Source organism: Rhipicephalus sanguineus, chromosome 2, assembly GCF_013339695.2.
Source record: "Rhipicephalus sanguineus isolate Rsan-2018 chromosome 2, BIME_Rsan_1.4, whole genome shotgun sequence".
Classification (NCBI taxonomy): Eukaryota; Metazoa; Arthropoda; class Arachnida; order Ixodida; family Ixodidae; genus Rhipicephalus; species Rhipicephalus sanguineus.
This window is the reverse complement of record NC_051177.1, coordinates 142,885,765-142,909,419: the sequence shown is the minus strand read 5'-3', so window position 1 is coordinate 142,909,419 and position 23,655 is coordinate 142,885,765. Positions and strand designations below refer to the sequence as shown.

The window sequence follows — 23,655 nt, the reverse complement described above, 5'->3', positions numbered from 1 at the left end:
GTGTTTATGGGAACACACAGAAAACGCTAAAATTGGCCAATAGTGCAATGCCGCTGGTGTTATCGTCCCTCACACCCTGCCATGCTTGTAATACGCGTTACAAGTATAGCACCGGCCACAAGCTAGTTCAAAGGTCAGTACAATTAAGTGTACAAAGCCACGAACTGTTTTAACCACGGTCTTTCAAGGAATAATACTTCACTCGATCGTGGGTCGTCTCCTGTAGTAGAGGGCGAACAGCAGAGGGATGAAAAGAGGGGGGGGGGGGGGGCTGTATAAAGCGGAGAAGAGGGAGGTTAAGCCGAGCACGAACGGCACTTCCGGTATACCGGAAAGCTATGCGAGCCCCCGCTGGGGCTTCTTTTACGGCCCAATCCATCCTCACATCCGCCACCGGGCAGCCGGACAACCCTCGGAGCGTACAAGCTCATAGCAAGGACATTTGCGCTCGCACGAACGTGCACTTGCAGCCGTGTTTCACATATTGGTCGCAATAACAGCATGTCTTCTTTTGCCGTGCAGCGCAACCCGCCACGGGACCCAAGCCAAAGGCAAGGACGAAAAAGAAAGAAAGAAAGAAAGAAAGAAAGAAAGAGGGAAAGAAAAAGAAAGAAAGAAAGAGAAAGAAAGAAAGAAAGAGAGAAAGAAAGCTCGACCTGTGCACCCGTCGATATCTGCGACGTGTAGCGGCGCGGGGGGGGGGGGGGGGGGGGGGCTATAGGCCATTTATTTGTTGTTTCAGACGCGCGGCTTCAGAAGCGCCACGGTGAGGAGTGGGAGGCTCATTATTTTGGTCTCCCTCTCACCCCCAGTAGGCCAGTAACAAGAGCAAATATAACACGAGTAACAAGCGCAGGATCAGTGCGCATGCAACCGTATAGTTGCGTGCAGTGTTGACCGGCGCGTGCCGTGAGCACGCGACAATGGGTGGAGTAGAAAGTATCTCGAGAAAGGCCGAAGACAGTATGAACATGACGACGACGGCATTCCGCTGCCAACGAAAACACCTGTTAAGTCAGCCCAGCAGTTTCGTGCTTTTTTTTTTTTCGTAGGCGTATTATGGCTGGTTTTTACAAGAACGGAAACGCAAGTTTCCGTTCTTGTAAAACGTTACTGAAAAACGTTATTGTAAAACGTTACTGAAAGTATGCAAGGCAGAGCTAATCTAATCAGTTCAACGAGAAGCCAGCAGGTAATGAGGTGACAAGCGCACGAAAGCTTGCCGGTTTTCCTTTTTAATTGAGTATTCGGCGTCCGCAAGTTATTGCATGGGACATGCAATGCTGCTTGAAAAGCACCATGTTGTAATCTCGGGGCGTGCTTTCTGTTTACCCATTTCATTCACGCATGTTTAGTGTAGTTTGCGAAGCCGTTGTGTAGTCGCTGTCCTGCGGCCATCTTTTCACAAAGACAAAGACAGCACACTGCCGCCTGGTATGTTCCGATCGTTTCGGACGAGCATGTGGAGGCGCACACCTAGGCAACGCACACAATGCCCCCTAGGTATCAAATGAATACACTGCATACGGTTATAGCATCTGTACTATCAGCAGTATCAAGAAGTGCGACAACAGTTCGGTGCTCCGTTCGGTGTTCTTACGTGACACGCAACTTTAATAATGTCCTTTATAGCACGCAGCAGGTTAAAACATAGGCGCTCATTACGAGTCGAAGCTCTGGGAAACGCTTATTGTTGAGTTTTCCCAGCCTCGATTTAGGTGTCGCGACACCTAAATCGCTATCGACATCACGTCTTTTGCCTCAAAAACAAAGACCAAGTACACTGCTACGTCTGGCTGTGTTAACGAAGACCGACGTTATAGGTGTTCGTAATGAAGACCAAGCAAGCGCATAGCCGACACCCCGACAATCCAACTAGCAAGAATGTACGCAAGCACTCTTGCACGAGTATTTTTCGCTCAAAGAACCTTCTATTGGCGTAGGCGCACCGACAAGTCCACAGTCTTCGCGCCCGCGTCTCCCTCGGCCACTCGCTGCACGGAAGCAACCCCGAAAAAAAAAAACCGAGAGTGGATGAGTCTCTTCTTCCTCGCCTCCTTCGTCGTCCTGTAGCCGCTCCCCCGGATGCGCTGATCGTGAACTTCCTCGGCGCTGGTCAACTTGATCGGCGCCCCCTTCTCTCTCTCTCTCTCGCAACTACGAGGCAAGCGAGCCTCGAGCGAGAGAAGAAGCATCTCGCAAAGAAGAAGATGAAGTAAAAGGAACGACCCGAGCGTCCGCCTGCCGCTGGCCTTCTCGCGGTGGTGTAGTGGCGGTGGCAAGGAGAAAGGAAGCAACAACTTGCCCTCCCGCGTCCGCTTGCACCCCCCTCCACTTGTGATCTCGACGCCCTGGCATAGCGGCAGAAGAGCGCCAGCACTCCCCCTCCTTCCGATCCCGGATCTGGCGCGCCGACGTTTCGCCATAAACGCGGCGCCCGGATTTCTCCCGCTTGCGGCCTGAATGTCCAACGAGACGGAATGTACAACGAGACTGAATGTCCAATAGTGGACATTCAGTCTCATTGGACATTTCGTCTCGTTGGACATTCCGTCTCGGTTGGACATTCAGTCTCGTTGGACATACAGTCTCGTTGGACATTCCGTCTCGGTTGGACATTCAGTCTCGTTGGACATACAGTTTCGTTGGACATTCAGTCTCGGTTGGACATTCCGTCTCGTTGGACATTCCGTCCCGGTCACAAATTTCGCTTTTCCGTTTTCGTACCACACATCCCAATATTTGCTGTGAAAAATTTTCCGAATGTGCCCTAACATTTGCGACGTGCGTGAAAATTCGTTTCGTCGTGATAGGATGTGGCGCTGAGACTGCGTATTACGCACGGCGCGTAATACTGCTCGATACCCAGGCTTGTACAAATGGCAGGATATATATATATATATATATATATATATATATATATATATATATATATATATATATATATATATATATATACTGCTCGATTGTACGGTCCCTGCCGGCGGCAAGTTTTCTTTTCGTCCACTTTACTTTCTTCACATTTATATTCTAAATACTACAGATAACACCCCCTGTACTTTCCTTGGCGTTATTGTCTGTTAGTTCTCATTAATATTGTGTCTAACAAAGATAAACGAGCCCTTGAAAAATCATCTGCTTTCTTTCATTCATAGCGAGGGCCTCGTCCTGGCAGACTTAATGCCTTCGGGTAGTATGCGAGGGATTATTGGTCAGCTGCCAACTCGTAAAAAAATCACGTGCTACGTGACGCCAACAGGCAAAAAAAGAGTGTTCCACACTCGCCGCCATGGCTGCGATTGGCGCTGACTAACACTCCTAGGTTTAAATCAACATATATACCCCAGAAAGTGGACGGGAGGATGACCGCCGCCGTAGCTCAGTGGTAGAGCATCGGACGCGTTATTCGAAGGTCGCAGGTTCGGTCCCTGCCGGCGGCAAGTCATCTTTTCGTCCACTTTACTTTCTTCACATTTATATTCTAAATACTACAGATAACACCCCCTGTACTTTCCTTGGCGTTATTGTCTGTTAGTTCTCATTAATATTGTGTCTAACAAAGATAAACGAGCCCTTGAAAAATCATCTGCTTTCTTTCATTCATAGCGAGGGCCTCGTCCTGGCAGACTTAATGCCTTCAGGTAGTATGCGAGGGATTATTGGTCAGCTGCCAACTCGTAAAAAAATCACGTGCTACGTGACGCCAACAGGCAAAAAAAGAGTGTTCCACACTCGCCGCCATGGCTGCGATTGGCGCTGACTAACACTCCTAGGTTTAAATCAACATATATACCCCAGAAAGTGGACGGGAGGATGACCGCCGCCGTAGCTCAGTGGTAGAGCATCGGACGCGTTATTCGAAGGTCGCAGGTTCGGTCCCTGCCGGCGGCAAGTCATCTTTTCGTCCACTTTACTTTCTTCACATTTATATTCTAAATACTACAGATAACACCCCCTGTACTTTCCTTGGCGTTATTGCCTGTTAGTTCTCATTAATATATATATATATATATATATATATATATATATATATAGAGAGAGAGAGAGAGAGAGAGAAAGCGCAAAGACACGAGGGAATAAAATAAGGACACAAGACGCAAAAAAGAAGTATTTAAAAATAAGAAAAATATATTTAAAGGACTCCCGTTTGCACCCGTTTGCTCGTGTTCATATAACTTGACGCCTTTTCAACAAATCGAGTTGAATGTTTGCGCTTTTCATGCCTTTGTTATGTGCGTCCTCCCTAAAAATATGTACCTGTAACTTTAGCACAGTTCAACAATTATGCAAAACCAAATAGCCCGGTACCTCACCTTGTTGAGTAATCGATTAGCTTTCAGTTTTTTCTCCGTAATCCGTTAGTTTTTTCAAAAAAGTAATTATAATTGCTCACGCTCTGTCACTGTAATGCGTACAAGTCTGTTCCCGACCCAGTTTTTTTTTTTTTTCACTTGAGCTTCACAGCACTAATATTGACGTCATTGGAAGAGTAATAGAAAAGCTCGTGTTCAGGCCGGTTCTGAAAAGTCCTCAAATGATTTTAAACATCATAAAAACGGTTTTATTGTCGCCAACAATTAGCTGTATGCTGTGTGTTGTAATGAAAAATTATTCACGCGAAGCACTTTGCAAAACGCGAGCAAGATTGGCTACTTCGGCAATAAGCTCAGAAAAAATGAGCAGTTCGCAGCGGATGGCCTGATGCTCTCTTGACTGGCCCGGTGCAGTGGAGCTGTAGGTCACCGCTCATTGCACGTCACTCTAATGTGGTGTGACGTCACTAAAACTTTCGTTACGCTTCCTACACAGTGATGTCGGTGCCAGTCGCGCTAGCGATGGGTCTCGATCGCGAGAATGAGCATTTATACAGACTTTGGAAGTGAATTAAAATATATTCTAAACGTTTGCTGCGTGCAATACTTCGTGCTGAGCGTCCCTGCTTACAGAGAAAGCCTACAGCAGGCTTTTTATCGCCTCAAAATTTGGTGACACCACCCCTTTAACGGCATGGTCTTTCCTAGACCGGCCTGCAGTTCTCTTGTAGCCGAAATGCCATGACATGTTTCCATCAAGGTAGTCAAAACTAAAACTGATATCCCACACTCAGCATGCTTCATAATCATTTCGTGGTTCTGGCGCGTAAAACCCAAGAATTTAATTTTAAAGGAAAGTTTCCTCCCTAGCTTCTTCGACCCGCATTCTTTAAGAGAAAAGAAGAATTGTTCTAGGGGCTCGTATAAAGCCAACAACAATCAAGCCAAGGTACGTTATTTTTTGATGTTTTTAACTGTAGTGTAACGAATATGATCTAAATTGAAAGGACTTAAATGGCACGAGAAAGCACAGTTTCTTTCGGTGGGATTCGAACCCACAACTTTCGCATTACTTTCGCAATAAAGTAACATATTCAACATACATATGAAAACTAAAAATAAAAATTAAAAATAAAACTAACAAAACTTGAAATTATGATAAATGCAGTAAAGCGAATACGGAAACAAAAATCCGACGCCACAGACAGTTAATATTTGCAAAACACACAAAAAAATGCGATCTTCCGTTAGGCTATCTTACCCAATGAATCAGTTGTCCTGAGAAATTTCAAACGAGGGCACGTTATCTCTTCTAAATTGGACATTCCGTCTCGTTGGACATTCAGTCTCGTTGACATTCCGTCTCGGTTGTACATTCCGTCTCGTTGGACATTCCGTTCCGTTGTACTTCCGTCTCGGTGGACATTCAGTTCTCGTTGGACATTCAGTCTCGATGGACATTCCGTCTCGGTTGGACATTCAGTCTCGTTGGACATTCAGTCTCGCCGGTCACGTGACCCATTGGACATTCAGTCTCGTTGTACATTCCGTCTCGTTGGACATTCAGGCTCTGAATCGATTTCTCCGGCCGCAACGTCCCCCTCATTCACCCCTCCAACTTTCTTACTTCCTCCTCGGCCAGCGCTGCGCTGTCCCGAAGCGCGCTTTTCGCGGTCGTTGCTGAGCTATACAGCAGGCTCGCGGAAATTCCTGCTGCAGGCCTTCTTCCAACAAGCGCTGCAGGCGATATCGCCGCTGTGTCAAGGTGGTTGGTTGGTCGGTGGTGGGTGCACGCGCGAGATCTCTGTGGAGCACGTTGCGGGACACGCACGCCGGCGGCTTTGTCCTCGAAATAAACTGCCGTGAGTCAGCAGCACCCTTCGTGGTAGCAGAGATATCGTCACGAGCCCAGATCTCCGAGAAACGAATGGACGTCGATAATGTCGTGTTTGTCGTCGTCGTCGCTTCTGGGCAGTCACGTCTTTTTATTTGCACGATATATGACCGGAAGGAAGGTGGGGTGCAGCGTTGCCGAGTGCGTCAGACTATGCAACGCGGCTCTTGGGGCACTATATGGTCGGCTGCATCGTGAAAATATTGCTGCTGTAATCAGTGGTGGATACGCCAGCATTGTTGTCGCTTATCGGATACCAGCCTACGCAATATGCTATGGCACTCGGAAAAATCACATGACGAGCGATGTAGAAACGTAGCGTGTACGCTGCACAAAGACTGCGGCCCTCTATGGCGTCTGAGGGCGAATATGAAGGTAGCAGCTGTCAAATGTTTCAAACTGTCTTCGCTCATGGTATAGAGACACGTATATTTGCAGTCCCACTGTCGACCGCATTTGCCTCTGTCTTTAGTGTAAGCTCTCGGCACCAGCCCACTATGGCCGCGAGAGCACGCAGAGAGGCCGAGGCTCACGGGGTCCTGGACTGAGGACATATACACGCCCAGCGAACGACCCGGAGGTTTTTCTTCATTTTGCGTAAATATTTTCACTCCCTCTCGAATTTCTCATGCATCAAGTAACAGTCGTGATCTACGGCGACTCGTTACGACGCGAAAATTCAACGCGCTTCCTATATAGACCTGAGTCGAATCTCATCGGCAGAAGCATCCGAGGGTGCGCGGTGAGGACGTCGCGCATTGTCTGCGCACGGCGCGCATCACATCCGCGAGGAAGAGGGAACACACATAACCGATCGGAACCGGGCGCGATCAAGCCTCGCCCACATCCGGAATACGCTCGCACTGCCGAGGGAGAGGAGGAAGTGCCCTAAGTGTGTGTGTACGCAAGAGGTGGGGGGAAAGGGAGAGGGGGGGGGGCAACCGCGGCGTGCCATCGCCCCGTGCCAGGGGGCAACGGTCCAGATTTCGAACCGCCGAAAACGCGCGTCGCTCTCTCCTGTAGAGGGGCGTCGCCACGTCGTATACACATACAACGCGGAAACCGTATCGAGAATGCTAAATCACGCCGCTATGATCCTCCATATGCCGCGCAGCAACAACTCGGCCGCCGCGGTGCGGCTGTCCCTTGAATATTCCGTAATCGAGTCTACCGTACGGTGGTTTCGAAAAAAAGTACGGAAGCGCAAGTTACGCTATAACACGTCTGTATGTCTGTGAACAATGTAAACTATAGGCACGGAATGTACAGACAAACAGAGGAACATACGGCTGACATCTCATTCATTCGATGTTCCCTGCTTCAAGCCTCAAAAATGTACTTAAGACATATTGTAAGGCAAGCGTACACATATGCGAAGGATAACAATGATCATTTCTGTTGTCTTATACGCGCTGAAACCACTGTATGATTACCAGGTGCGCCGTAGTGAGGGGGGGGGGGGGGGACTCCGGATTAACTCCGACCACCTGTGGTTCCTGACCATGCACCTAAAAACTAAGACACGGGTGTCCATGCAATGCGTGCCCATGCATCGCAATGCGGCCGCCGTGGTCGGGAATCGAACCCGCGTGCTCGGACTTAGGAGCGCGACACCTTACTTGCTAAGCTATGCTATACGGCGCGGGTTATCGACATTGCAGATGACACGCAGTCATTCATGGATTCGTGGAGCAAATCTAAAGAGCAGGCTTACGAACTGTGACCTCGTCACGCCGACATAACGTGCCTTCGTCTAGCCAGTACTCCGGCAGCATCACCGACGGCGCTAGGGAGGCGACACACGTCTGCTAATTACTGTTTGCCTACAGAACCACCTCAGACAATTTGTGGAGGATGTTCAGACGGTAGCGGTGCGCCTCAAGTATGGCACGCGCGCGCTAGGGAGCGCTGAAAAATTATGGTAATGATGATGATGATGATGATGTTTAGTAAGCATAGTGGCCGCTGCCCCCTCAAGTGGATTGGCTAAAAAAAATTAAAACTGGGTGGATATAGGTACGAATTTCCAAATTTCTATTTGTGGCAAATAGCCTTTTGTTTTTAAACAACCATTTTTGTAGAACAATTAAAGAGAAGAAGACGAAGCAAGAAGAGAAACGAAACTGCACGATCAGGAAACATTGTTGGCCAACACCCTTTACTGGGTGCGCGCTTTAGAAGAAAGGCTTAACGTCACGCGCCACTCACATGACGGCCGATGAAAATTAGCAATGAAACCGATTTGGTCAGTTGTGGCTGTTCTCCTCAACGAATGGTACACACCCCACTACGAAAAAAAATGGCCAGGAATCCGGTGAGTTAACGCACGCCGTCAGTCGAATGTCAAATGTATACGAGTAGCGCAAAACTTTACATAAAAAAACTGATGAGCCATTACACTCTGTGAAGGGGTATGACCAGAGAAGCTGTTTAGCACACTGCACGTAGGTGGTCGGGCGGAGACCAGTTTTTGTATCAAAGGCCAGGTTGTGAACGTGCCCGTCAACGTTCAAACCACTGTGTTCTTCACTGCGCACATCGACGACGATGAGTAGGCTTCACTGCAACACAGAATGTGGGAAAGCCAGCTCACAAGGACCAAGGTTACGCCCATCCCCTTATAGTCGGCTTCACTTCTAAACACAACTGAACTGCTGGAAAGACATTGTGGGTTCCACTTTAATGTTGAAAATGCTTCAGTAGAGGGCATCAGGGGTCTTTCTGCGTACGCGTATATACGACTTGCCGAGTTATATACAGCTCCGCCATAAAGATAAATCTGAGAGGTTTAAGAACTTCACAATAAAATCGCACATCTCTTCTTATCTCATCACGCAAGAGCGGTGCTGATAATGATGAGCCTTCATTACATCGCACGATAACTCTTCACTATATCTCACGGTACGCATATAGACGAGGAAAAAAAAAAAAACACTTGGGAGGCAGCGTTATCTCACGCAGCCAGCTTTGGTAGGCGACCGCTCCCTGAAGCCAGGCAGCGTCCGCCCAAGACGCGACTTTTTTATTTTATTTTTTTGCGTCAAAATCACGCAAGAAGCGCGAGATTTGCCGAGACTTCGGGGTTTGGTGCACGGTAGGTCCTAAATCGAAGCGCGCTCTTTCGGCTGAATCGCGGAGGTGGTTAGAAAATATAAATTAACCGAGAGTACTGAAAACATATGCCGCGCGCTGCGACGTTTCGATCACGTGTTGGGCCGACACAGGAGAGGCTTCAATCGCCTTACGCAGTGCTGCCTCCCAACTTTTTTTCTTCCTTCACGCGTATAAACCCGCGAAACCGATTCAGCCAATGCAGAGCGAGGGAATGAAAAACGCAAGTTCCGGGAAGTCAAAAGACGACTGAGTATAGTGCCAAATACGGACGAATAGTCCCTACACGATGTCCCGTCCGAGCCCATGCAGTTAACATTTGACGATTCCACCGGATTATACACTTCTCGCAACAGCGACTGCAAAAGTGCGAGCTCATACGCATAATATACGCAGGAAACGACACAACGGTGGCACGAGCGACCATATATATCTGCACTAAAGCCCCGTCTTCTTCCATACGACAACAACAACAATGAAAAAGAACGTTCTCGCTCCATTACGGTCGCCATCACGTAAAATAACGAAACGAAGTATATAGAGTTCCGTCTCGCGACTCGTTTTTTTTTCTTTCTTCTTTATTTCATCTTCATCGGACGCCGCGCAATGTCTATAGCGTCAATTATTGTTGGTCGACCATTCTCGGTGCTGCCCATAAAAACGCCACGGCACGATCGCGCGCGCGCGCACGTACACAAACGGCTGGCTCGGGTCCAGGTCGAAGAGAAAGCGAGATGAAATCCCGACAGTCGCGGCTGTCGTTCCATTAAGTCGGCCCGGGACGGCGAATGACGTCACACGGCCGCAGAAGCCAGTAGCTGGAAGCGCGCGCGCGATCGCTCTGCATAGGCAAATTCCTTCGTTTATATGGTTTTGGTTTCTTTCATGGCGCAAGAGGAAGAAGGCCTCCCTCAATCTGAACGGTGGCGACGCAGCCAACGCGCGTGATGCAACAACCTCGCGGGTTCCTGCGAATATTCGCGTCGAACGTTCGCGACAAACGCATTCGCATTGGCGCACGAAATCAATTAGAAAACAAAAAAAAACATATATACACCGGAGAGCGGCCAAGCCTCATTACCACACACAGCGCAAATGGTCAGGCCATGTCGACATCCGGGACTTTTTGATTAGTGACGCGCAACGATGTAACCGAACGCCACATGCGCGCAAGGCTGCTATACGGGGGCTACTCGGTACGACTTCATCTTATTATGCGCTGCCAGGCATTATTGACAAAGAGCACAGGAACGATAGACACACACACAGGGTGTGTTTGGATGCGCGTGCCACATATAAAGGCGGCGGCGTACGCGAGTCGAAGAAAAAAAAAAAACATGTTACCTGTTAGTTTTCTTTGTGTGTGTATGTGTCCTGACTTGTCACATGTATAACTCCACTTAAAGAGACACGTTAACTCCCTTTGGAGATCGTTATACTCTCTTCAGAGAGTAGCGTGACTCTCCAAAGAGAGTCAACGTGCATCCTCAAAGAGAGTCACAAACGTGAAAAGTCAGTACTCGTCAAAAAGAGTAGCAGGTAATCATTTCTTCTTCTTTATTTCTTAGAGAGCCGGCAATAGCATCTTCAGGCTCAGTGGGCATACGTTGGACCGTGCGTGGACCAGAGCTGACACGACTGCGCACGACACGACCAGTAGGACCGCAGAGAAGCTTCGTTGCCGCAAACTGACGTGTCGCATTAACATGAGAACCGTAAAGACAGCGAGGCAATGCAGCCTCTTGCCACGGGAGCATACACCTCAACGCGATCGCCAACGGTATTTTGCACGAATGTATATTCCAGACATCCAGATTTCGTCCCCGCAAGTCGACTCACCCTGACACTTCGCTGCTATAAAATATTATTCGACGAAAATGTGTCAAGCCACATAGCGCAGTAAGTCACCCCAAGAATGATCCGGAGCCCACAAGCATGATTCCAAGTACTAGCCCGGCCGAAAGATCTGTGGGCCACAGTATTGCCCTACTGATATATCCTAGAAAAAAAAAAAAGGAAAGGAAGAAAAAAAAAATAACTATGGCGCGACGCAGTACCTCGGGTAAAAATACATTTCCGATGCCAGAGCAATGCTATAGAACATGAACCGAAGCATCGGAAACGGTCAGGGACGACCGAGAAGTTTCATCAGATTGGTGAAGCGGCACGTCTCCGAAGCGGTGCGTGGGTCCAACCTCAACGAAAATCCTTTAGGAGGCATCTGTGGCCCAGCGCCCAGATCACCTCGAGACATGCAATAGTAGAGCGTAATTACAACCACCTCGATATCTTCGCAACCCCGCTCGCAACAAGTCCACCCACCCGAGGAAGAAAGAAAGAAAAAAAAAACCGTAAGTAAGGCTTCAGGAAACGACAGACTAAAAAAAACCAGAAACGGCGCCCTTGAAGGCGTCAGCTCGGCACTTCCTTCCTCAAACTTCGTCCGCTGCCAAGAGCTCGGCACACACCCGTGCACACTTAACTCCGAAGAACGGCCCTCAAACTACGGCTCAGAGCGCACGTACATAAGACGGCCGTAGAGCGGTCAGCAACAACAACAGAGACGAGCGACGGAAGAGGTTGTTTCCTGGTCCCACGAGAAGGAAGCCGCCGGTCGGGCACACTTTTCCTACTCACGCGAGCTTTTCTGCTGCTGTGCGCACGCTGTCCTTGAAGAAGATGAAGAAGAAGAAAATGGAATGGAACGATGCAGACACGGGGAGGACAGTGAAGGTGGTCCAGACAAAGCTTCGCACTAATTTCTTTTTCCGAGACCGCACCTGCACTGCCAAGTTTACCGACTACAATGACATTGTCAGGGGAGGCATTATGCGCCTTTTTCAACGCAGGCTCCCCGGACTCCGCCATAATCCTCTTAGGGCTGTGCTAAATATGCGTGACCCCCCCAAAAAATGCAATGTTGACACAGCGATGACAGCCTTTGTACTCCCCTGCCACACACAGGCCAGACAGGAGGTGCTCCCGCTTTCGGTTGAAACGCTCTCGAACATTACAAAGGCCCGCACTTAAGCGTCAACATGTGCGTGCCTCGAACAGCACAATCACGAAAAGCGATTACACGGCGATAACTGGCGCTAACACACTAACACCTCCGCGAATACAGGCACAGAGGTGAGTACTCGAAGTCGACGAGTACGACCATTCGTCAACGCGATGCCGCGGCCGTGCCTTCACGGGTTTCAGTGATCTCGCGCAGCTGCCGCAGCCCTGTACCTTCACACAGCATCGATTGGGGCCATGCGAGTAAACCCTCGCCGAGACGGCAGCGAATGCAGGGACCAGTGTTGCCAAATTAGCGGTTCTCCCGCTAAATTTAGCGGGCTTCATTGCTGTATTACGGGAGACGTAAAGTCCCTAGATTTTTCACTGTTTTTTCTTGAAAATGAAAAATCTAGGGACTTTAGGGAGGGGGGATTTCCGGCGGTTTTGAACCCTTGTGTGATGGTTAGGTTCGTCACGTCGCAAGGTGTGTGACGCGAGGAAGATGGAGACAGTGCGGAACACAAAAAGGAAGTTATATTCAACGAGAGACACACATTACAAGTACCGTAACTAGACGTCGTGCACGCGGTTCGCAAACATAACATAAAGGAGTAGGCAGTCTCACAAGTCTCTGCCGAAGCCCGGTGCCTTGAAGTGGAACCCGTTGCGTGCCTCGTGGTGCAGTCGTCGCTTGGGTACACAAGTCAGCGTCCCCGCTGCAGAAGGCATCGCCAGGCCTAGGCGTAGCCGCGCACCGTCATCGACGTCGGCTCGCTGGACGGGGTCAGCAGCTCCGGGGTCTCGAGGACGCTCGCCGTGCCTGAGATGTCCGCAGGAGGGCCCCAGAATTCGTGCCTGGTCACGCCGTGCCCCGAGGACGTCAGCGGCTCGAAGACAGGAACCCGGCCCTCTGAACCTCGCGCGTAGTTGCGGGTTCGCCCTAGGCTCTCTCGCTTCGTCTTGTCGTCGTTCCAACAGCCGGAACAGAAGGAAGCAGCGCTGTCATCGGCTTCACTAGCATTTTTGCTAGGGGCGTGCGAATATCAAATTTTTCGAATACGAATCGAATACGAATATCCACCTTCGAATATCGAATCGAATATCAAAGGAAAAATGCCTCCACAGTAACGATATTTTATTTAACAATGTCCAGGCTGGCACAATGCACATCACAACACAAGCAAATATCACAGCACAATGAAAGTAATGACTACATGTTATCATGAAGAAATATGAGTTGGTCCACATGATCAGGCAGCAGGCGCTCCCTTCTGACAAAGACAACACCCCCCCCCCCCCCCCCGCCACTGAAAAGGCACGCTCACTTGGAACGGAAGTGGCTGGTATAGGGAGGTACATGGGGGGCAAAGCTTTGCCAGAATGGGGTATCTGAGGGTGCCTACAGTCCGCCACCAGTCACATGGGTCACTGTCTTTCTTCAGAAGTGGTCACGCATAGTGAACAAGTAGTATTGCGGCACGTTACGGCCGCATATTATTGCAAAATGTATGGTTACATGATCGCCAACAGCGCTACACGTCGAAGATGCACCAGCAATAAATCATACGTATTGGGGCGCTCGTCGCAGGAGATATCGTGCATCCTTGTACTTACGATGTTTATCGCTCCTATCGGCAACGTTTTCAGCTATATGAACGCAGCAGAAATGTGGAAGACGAGTTATTTTATGCATGATAATCGAATCGCATATTCGAATTTATCGAATATTCGAAGTTATCGAATATTCGAAACTTTTCGAATACACGATATTCCAATCGAATACGAATATTTCGAATGTAATATTCGACGAATATTCGAAACTTTCGAATATTCGCACACCCCTAGTTTTTGCAGGTGCTTCTTCACACCTTGCTAGCTTTTTGAAAAACAAGGACTGGTTGTCCATGCTTTTCTTCTATTCACTGTGGCTCACACTCACGTGCGGGATGGCCGTCATGAACTGCGTGGTTTTGCTCTTGTAACTCGATTTAAAACTTTGATATAGGGTAACTTATTGGTTGTACACTGTATCCTCTCGTCTTCATCCTGTTTCGAGCTGTTTCCCCATCCAAGTTTAAAGAAATCACTGTGTTATATTAGCGTAGATAACTTCGAGTTGGAAAGATTTTCTTTTTTTTATAATTTTTTTTAATTCTGGCCGTGTTGGGGACAAATATGGAATTAAGCGGTTTTTAGCGGGATTTGAGGCCTCCTGATGCGGGAATGTTATTTTTGATTTGGCAACACTGGCAGGGATACTGTATGTCTCTTTCAGTGCTCTTGCGGTTCGTGCGGTTTCAGTGGTGGTTGTTAGCCAGTAACACGGATACACACGTCACTGAGTGGATGCTACATACATGCTCTCCTGGCGTTTTGCTCGGAAAACGGGTTGCGCTGTGCAACTTGCGCCGCATTGAGCGCACCTCAATACAATACTGACCGTACACGCGAAGCACTTCACTCGCATCCGACGAACGTTGATAAAGTGAAAGTTATGCAGACTCCACACACCGGGCGAGAACCAACGTGACACATATGTAAGACGGGCGCTGCAGCAAACGTGGCTATTTGCGCATAATATTTCGCAAATGGTTGCCAGATGATTCAGGATGCTTATGGACGGGCTAATTGTTTTTCCTTCTGGTTCCTGCTTGCGTCCCTGTTTGAGGGGCTATAGTCATTTACACAGGAACGGTACATAATTCACAGAAACCGGGACTAAAGTCCCTAGGGACTTTAAGCGGGACACATCCCGAAAAAGGCTTGCTCATGTATGCGCATTTGTGTGCGACCTATTGGCGCACGGCATTATATGTCATGTAGGTGAATTTCGGCTGAAATCGCACGAGAACAACTCCGAGTTCAAGGACGAGAGAGAGTGGTCTCTTTTTCGCCTTCACTGCCCTTCCTACAGGCGTTATCTCCTCGTTGCCCCTTATTTGTTCATAAAACACGTGAACAATGTCAGCACTAAGCATTGAGCGTAACAGGATTTCATGCTGTTTCGGTTTCACGCTGTAACCTCCGCTTGTAATGCGCAGTCGAAGAGGCACACAACGAAGTGAAATCGGTTGATCGCGCGTGACAGTCATGCGAGACAAGGTGTAGAACGGGCATGCATTGCAACTAAGTGAAGCAGGGTATAGGAGACAATTTAGAAGTGATATCCGTCGTATATATGGACCAATCGAAAGCTTATTTCCTCATACGTCACGTGAACAGACTTGTGGCGTGCCGGAAAGACGGGAAACGTCAGGAGAGAATAATGCGCTCGTTATTTGCATTTTCAGAGGTTGTTGAGGGGTCCTTTAATCTTGCTGCACATCGAGAGCGCCTCACTGCGTCTTCTCCCCACTGTCTGTTGTTTTACGTTTCGATTGCGAACCAAAAACAAGAACGCGTAGTACATCAAGTCGCGCCATCCGATATTTGTTTCTTTATTCGGAGAGAGGCTCGGAAACAGACAAGGCGAGACAAGGACCGACGCCTACACCGCGAAGCGACTTCAGGTAAAAGGGGAATCGTGCTTACGGTTAAAACGCGCCAGGAAGCTCTATATAATACCACTCTGAACGTTTTCTTTTTTACCTGTAAATGCGATCCGCCCCCCGGTCTGTCTCGACACGTGCTTCACGCAGGAAAGGAAGGAAATCCTCGGTTAAGCGACGGCAGCAGGACCTCGTAGGACAACCAAACGCGCGGCGGACAATGTTGTTGCCGCCGTCTGCCCTTGGAAAGAAAAACGAGAAGACTTCCTGCCTCCAACTACGAAGAAGCGTCCGTCGCCTTGCCTCGCATGCCACCTCGAATAGGAAGGGGGGAGGGGGCGAACGAATAGACCGCGGTATACACGCACTAGCGACGACGACACGAGGCTCGCCAAAGACAAGAGGAAGGAAGGAAGTAACGAAAGCAAAAGGACCATGCAACTTCCTCATGCGCGTCCCTGGACACTTTCTTTTCTCTCCTATATTCTTCCCTTTACTTTTCACGCTCGCGCATGGCCCGCTGGCATGCAGACAGGCTATATGGTGGCCGCCATAGTGAGGCCCTCTCGGAGCGGACGCCACGGATCACGCGATGGCCGCCGCCGCTCGGGCAGGAAACGCGGCGAAACGCTTCCTCCAAATCGGCGGGAGAAAGCAACCATTCGAAAGAGATAGTCGAAGGACTTCGCGTGAGAGACGGCCGAGCGACCGCCTCCGTCCGTGCATCAACCGACTCCACTGTGCTGCTTCGCCATCAGTGAAACTATAATGCGAGCAGCCAACGGGAAGCCTTAATTACATCATGCGTTTCCTCGCACGAAGAGCACGAAATCTATGTCCATCACCCATCTTGCAAAATCCACACAGAAACAATGCGAAAAAAAAAAACGAAAGAGGGGGGGGGGGGAGAAGTGTGGCGTTCCAACTGACTAAGCTATAGTCTCACTGACAAAAGACGTCGCCGCTTTTGAACAGATTGAACATCAGCGTGACGTCTTCATAATGATGTAGTGCGCGTCGACCAAAAAGCGTGCGTACGTAAGTACCCAGCATTAGCTTCAGCAATCGTGCGCACTATCAGGTTCCGTCCTTTGGCCTGTCGAAATTTAGGAATTCGGTGTTTTAGAGCGCAGGTCTTATATAGGCGCCCGTTCCTGCGTTGAACGACGTCGCCGTTGGCGTTGTCGGCGTAACCGACAGAGCGAACGGGTACGACAGAGAGCGAGCGCGGAGGCTGTCGATACCGCGAGCCACTGGCCTGAACCTCTAACCTCGCTTTCTTCATTAGTCACGCACGCTGGCCGCTCGGTCGGAGCTCGTACGTATGCAGGGCTAGCACGTGCAATGCGTCTGGCTTCTCTTGTCCTAACGGGGCTGTCAGCGTTTCGCCAGGTTCGCGACGCCTGTAATGCACCGAGTAGTGTGCGTAGCACTCGAGCGCTGACAGTTTCCGTGGCAATATGTAACGAATGTTACACTGCTACAACTGCAGATAGCCGAAACTTCAAACACAGTTGGCGTTGCCCCAACACGAAGCTGCGCTCAGAATTCGCATTAGCGAGCATCCCAATCGTCGGCGAATTATTTGGAGGGAGCAGACAGACACTATTACACGGCTTCGGAAAGCGCCGGCATTTATAGTCTCGCACTTAAAGCGGGAATTGCAGGTTATACTTGCATATAAGTTCCGCCCACAGCACTGCGGCACGCCTGTCATTTGTCTGTGCCAGGCAGTGGTGCTTGGTGGTTTCCGTTCCAACCTTAAGTACTACTTTTTCGCTGCTAATGTAAATGCTACGCATATGATGAATTAAAAGTTCGCCGCCCCTAGTTAAAACGCCACGTTTGGTTGAGCAGTGAAGCGAGGAATCTCTGCTTAAATTTGCCACGAAGTTCAACTTTCCGACCGAAAACTCGCGATTCGAACAGCTGCTCATATGGAAAAGTCACATAACTGAGATACGTGAGAGGGGCTTGACCGTCATGTAAGTAAGCGATTGCAATTGGACGGGGCATTTATGCAAATTCTCTCAGGCTTTCTTTTTATTATTATTTCCTTCCCTCTCTTCTTTAGTCTGTGAATCCCCTTCCCCATCCCTACACAGAGTAGCATGCCAGCGGTTATATACTGACGCCGGCAAAAATCTCTGTTTTTCCAATAAAGAGTCTCTCTCTCTCTCTCTCAGGCTCAGACAGCGACGGCTGTGGGCGGAGCCTACATTAATTTTTAGACTGTAACTAAATGTAGTTAATTTTTTTTAACGCCGCAGACGCCATACAATGTATACTAAAATACTGAAATGCCAGCTATTGTTTCGAGAACCTGCACGCTACGACAGCCGGAATGCAACAAATACACTGAAGCCCGTGACGTCACTGTAATATAATGTCGCTAGAGGTTTCCGCAATAATAATAATAATAATAATAATAATAATAATAATAATAATAATAATAATAATAATAATAATAATAATAATAATAATCTGGTGTTCACGCTATGTTCCAGGAAACCACCTCTTTAGTGAAATATAACGAATATGACGAATGGTACAACGCTTAGTAAGTTTTTCTATGGGTCCTTATGTTTTAGGTTATTACCAAAAAAAAAAATTGCGCATACACTTAATTACAACTGCATATCGAACCTGAACAGGATCACAAAAAGAAAGTTCTATGTATACGTAGTTCGATATATAAAATGTTTTATATATCTAAAATATATTCAAGGGGATTTTACAACTGCTCGATATACTCGTTTTACGTGGGTTCGACTGTTTAATAAGTGTTTTGCAAGAACACTCGATCATATATTCAACCTTTTAAGTTCGCTTCCGTTTAAGCGTCCGTTTTGCGAGGTATATAAGACGAAGCAAATCCGGACTTCCCCAGAGCGTGCGCTCGTCCTTTTCGGAAGAATAATGGCGGCGGCTGGGGGGGGGGGGGGGGCGCTAGCGGAGGCCCCGCAACAAGGGGGCGCGAGCAGCTTCGCGGCGTACGGAGGAAGGAAGTGGACGCAACACACGCCCTGCCAACGCCGCGGCGTCGCCGTCGACGACGACGACATCAGCGAAAGGAGCAGCCTCGCTATCTCCTCCTCGCCCAGTCGTCGTCCGGTTGCGCAGAGCATGAGAGCGAGAGGAAGAGAGAAGAATGGTTTGGGAGGAAGAGGAGGAGAGGCGAGTTACGTGGAGGAAATGACCTTGGACGCGGCGGAGCGCGAGCGAAGCCGAGAGCGGCGACTGGTTTTTTCCGCTTCCACCCCCGAGCAGCTAGCAGCAGCAAGCCAACATGTACCCCCCCCCTCCCTCCCTTCCTCAGGCACATCGGAGGAGGCTTGTTCCTTTCCAACGCAACACCGCGGGTCAGGGCGAACGCGATTTTTCTTTCCTATACGTTCGTCCCTACTTCATCTTATTTTTTTTTTGTACCATTTTGTTTTATTTCTTTTTTTTCGAACGTCTCTCCGATTTGGGCTGCGGAAACGCGCAGCCGTGCCGCTGCTGCCGTCCGAACATAGCTGCGCGAGCGCGATGCGGACACGTACAGAAAGCGTCGAAAGTTTACGGAGCACGAGACGCAAGAAAGAGAAAAAGAAACGCTGAATATTCGCGCTGCTTCACCAGGCAGCCCTGAATTTAGATTTCCGGCCTGTTAAAAACGCGCTAAAAACATGTACTGTGCAGCTTCGATCGAATACAGCCACAAACTGCCGGGAATTGAATGAATGAATGAATGAATGAATGAATGAAGAAGCTATCCCGAAGGACAGTTAGCTGAAGACGCTACCCGAAGGACAGTTAGCTACGAAACACACGGTGTTCCCGAACTAAACCAGTCAGTCATTACGTCAATAGGCAGCGCTTCTAGCTGGCACGCACACGATGATGGCCATATCGCTGCCCTCCTGAGTTCACGCCGAGGACTGCCTCGGCATTTAAACGCTGCACTCCTTTTCAAGGCCATAAATTCCCCGCGGAAGAACGAACTCGAATTTTGGCGCGCATCTACCGCGGCGGTGCTTTCCGTTTGCATGGCGAGGGGCGGGGCGGGCGAGGAGCGCCAGTTGCACATATGAACCTCAAAAGCGCGGCCCGAGACGAGACCTTTCTTGACACGCGTCGCACTGTTGCGACAACAACGCCAAGTCTGCAGATTTCGGAGGCGAGGCGAAAGCTGTTTCACGCGGCGTACCTTTTCAGAGGAGAGAAAAAACGCCGCCATGCTGGGCTGCGCGCGGGAGTACAAAAGCTGACGTCACAGCATCGACAGTGCATTTTTGGGGGGTCACGACTGTTTAGCGCAGCCCAGTGAGGATTATGGCGGCGCCCAGGGAGCCGTTTGTGAAAAGGGCGGCGTTGTCAAATTAGTACAGCGCGTAATAAAAACGGAATCCTGGCAAGTGGTTTAATTGCCCCTTTGCGGCGTATAGCACCACGAGCAATCCACACCGTCGCGCCCCCTCAGCCATCGATTGCTCAGTTTTTTTTTTTTTTTACATGCCTGAAAAGTTGCTGACGTATGTACATATTTGTCGGTTGAATGTGGTTTCGTCGTGTGGTTTCGTCATGCATGACGAAACCACATTCAACCGAGAAATGTGTACATACTTGAGCAACTTTTCAGGCGTGTAAAAAAAAAAAAACTGAGCAAACGTTGGCAGTGCTCTCAAGTAGACGGAACCTTAATGAAAAACAGCAGGTTGTGCCGAACAAAGAAACGAGCCCTCAAAATTGCCTTCCTTCATTCATTCATACAAATATAGAGGGGCAGTTTAGTGTTTTACGCAGCAAACACCATGGGTGCATTCTTCAATTTACGGAAGAAATCGAAACTAAGAAAAAAATTGTCCGACCAGCGGTAACGTTGAATGGCGTATACTTTCGAACGTAATTTGATAATTAGCCGTCCCGCAGTCACTAAAACAGCCAGTGGTCACGGCATACCGGATAAAACTTGACCAACGTGACACATATATATTCAAAGCTCGATTCAACGAAGTCGCTGAGACCCGATGACTACATCGTCCAACCGGTCGAGGACTTCGTTATCTCATCAGAGGGACAGAGAGAGGCATATATGGTAATATTATTAATTACAGAGATGTAATTTCTATCTTTTCGCGCACTCAACAAAGACGAGCGGCCCGTTGAAAGAAGCGTCCTGTGTTCCTCAGTCACAGAATCGAAAAAAGAAAAAGAAAAGAAGACTATATGAGTGGGCAATGCTGTTGTCAACTAAAGCGCTGGCGCATTCCTACCTTAACCCCATTTCCGCCCAAATCTTCGTTTAAGCGGGCGAGATGCGAGGTTCGCTTCGTTATTTCGAGGTTTTCAGCGCAAAAGCCCCCGGAAATACTACGCTGCGTCGCGCGTTTTTGGTCAAATATCATTTCGCGCACGTACGCTGCGAATGTGCGGCGCTGCTGCAAAATCGAAGATTTACGGGCCCACTCGCTTCACCACAATTAATATTCATCCGATTATGCGGTACGGAAACAAAATATGGCGGCGACGAAACTAAGTTTCTCTGCCAAACATTGAGTTTCCTAATAATACACTAGAGGGAAATCTGGCGCTAGTGTCTACGGGACCTGCAATGCATAACATTTCAGCCGGCACAGGAATGACGGGTATGTATACACGGATTGGCTTAAGCTTCGTTCTTTCGGCTCCGTTTGGCTCCATGTGGCCCGCTGCCACTCTGTCCCGAGAAGAACTTCAGCAAACGTTCAGTGGTTCCCCTTCACCACTTTGACCCTTTCGTAGGCTGACCAATTGAAATCAGCTCACGAAGTTCACAACGATCCGTTCTTTTATCAGAAACAAAAGCCTAAAACACAACAATAAACAAAGCCGCAAGTGCGTTCGAAGCCACAAGGACGGATATTAGGCAAATACGTGTACTACGCATAATTCCCGTGGTGGCTGAACGATCGCAGCGCCTGCGTTCCCTCTAGTAAATATTCTGGGAAACTTTGATTCTAAAGGACCGTCTGTGTTTGCAAGAAAAATCCACGAGCACGCTGCCAGCGCAGTAAAGAAGTAAAGGCGGTCGCCTCTGTCGTATCTGCAGCGAGATGCCTCGAGACTTATTGCACGCGCCGACCTCGTACGTATCGTCTAACCGGAAGTGAAAGCAGATCTCCCGTCCAACGTGGCAAGAAAAAAAAAATAAAGCAAGCAAAAGAACTGGGTCGACGCTGCAATGCACGCTCGTATAATGAAGCGCACGCGCAGAGCGGCGGTCCTCGGGAGATTCCGTGTCGAACCAATCGCTGCGAGCATCGAATTACGGCTTCTTAATAGGTCATTAGCGATGATGCCATCAACGAAGCCGCGCGTCGACGGGTGGGCACGGTGTTTGTTGAGGAACGGCTGGCTCTAGCTAGATGCAATGATTGAATGGAACCTCGATAGGCCTGGTCGCCATTTTCTCAGCTTCACGACAGAAAGCCCTTGAAGACACCTGAACAAGGGCTCTAAACGAAAGCTAAGAAGAAGAAGAAGAAGAAGAAAAAAGTAAGGTGTATATGGATAAAAGCCTACACTTCTATACCTGCTGTTAAATTACCAAAAAAACAAGAAGGTAAGGTTCCTCTTATCCCGGTGGCATTCTTCGGCCCACCGAAGTGTATACTGACCCGCATGCCGATGAGGTCACTGCAGTGATTGACGTCACAGACTCGATATGGAATCGCGAGTGTTGACAGATGCAGACTCCGAATCTGGCCGGCTTCCGCACCCCAAAAAAGAACGATGATATACCGTGGTTATTACGACGATGACAATCAATTGAAACGTGCAGACACCACAAAATTCATGATGAAAGCCGCGCGACTTCGCAGGAACAGACAAGAGACTTCACTTCACTTCACTTTTATTTCCTTAAAGACCCCCTGTAGGGGTATTACATATGTATAACAAAAAAAGAACTATACAACGGTGTTTTTAATGGCTTCTGCAAACATAGATCGGTTAACATAGACGGATAACGGGACACAGACGTAACTACTGCTTTGTCATCGGTTATCAACTATATCTAGCACGATGCTACACTTTGCCGCCACAAAAATAGCTGATGTACTTTTAATAGCTATCACACCATGTGCCGATGAGTGTGCACGGCATTGCTGCTTTCAAATGTGTCGCAGGCTTCGTTAAGACTGGACAGATCACAGAGCAAAACTGAACAAAAGCGTTTTCTTTTATTACTAGGGTGTAAGTTAAATAAAAAGGTACAGTTCGGTTTCCTGCATATAAAATCCAGGAGATGTCGATGCAGCGGACCGCGCCACAGCATCGAAGAGACAGATTGTTGGTAGTACAGTGTGTGCATTCTAGAGCTTTCCAGACATTACAAAGAACGCTCCTTGCTTGCGACGACAAACGATCGTTCGACGGGCGTGTAACACCGTTAATTACGCTCAGTGTTACTTCTTTTTGACGTGATTACCCATTACTAGCTAAACGTCTCCCAGTTGCGGTTTCAATAGATTTTCTATATGCCCTTTACTCCGACGATATGTCTGATTAAACGAGAGTCGAAAGAACTTCAGAAATGGCCAGCACCGAACATGAGTCGCCAAGCACCGCATACCCGATGCCGCATAGCTTGGTCATGATATATCGGCTGAGTGAAAAGGGGCCCAATGCGCATTTTTTTTTTTTTTTCCTGTGCTGACCTCTGCTGTTTCAGTAGATTTTTCGTAGAGGCCGGGACAACTGGTATCGTCGCAGGAACGAAAGCCTCCGAGATGAAGAGGCGTTTCGCGGCTTCACCGTTAGGGGAAGGGCGCGTGCGCCGTGGCATCGTGAAAAAAAAAGGAGGATTCTCAGTGTTGCAACG

The 23,655-nt window shown here is 48.8% G+C and overlaps 1 protein-coding gene across 3 annotated transcripts in view; it reads right to left on the bottom strand.

Annotated features, from left to right (window-relative positions):
* The window catches only part of LOC119383746 (ets DNA-binding protein pokkuri), a 150,874-nt gene that overhangs the window by 53,083 nt on the left and 74,136 nt on the right, over positions 1-23,655 (bottom strand). The window lies entirely within an intron of this gene.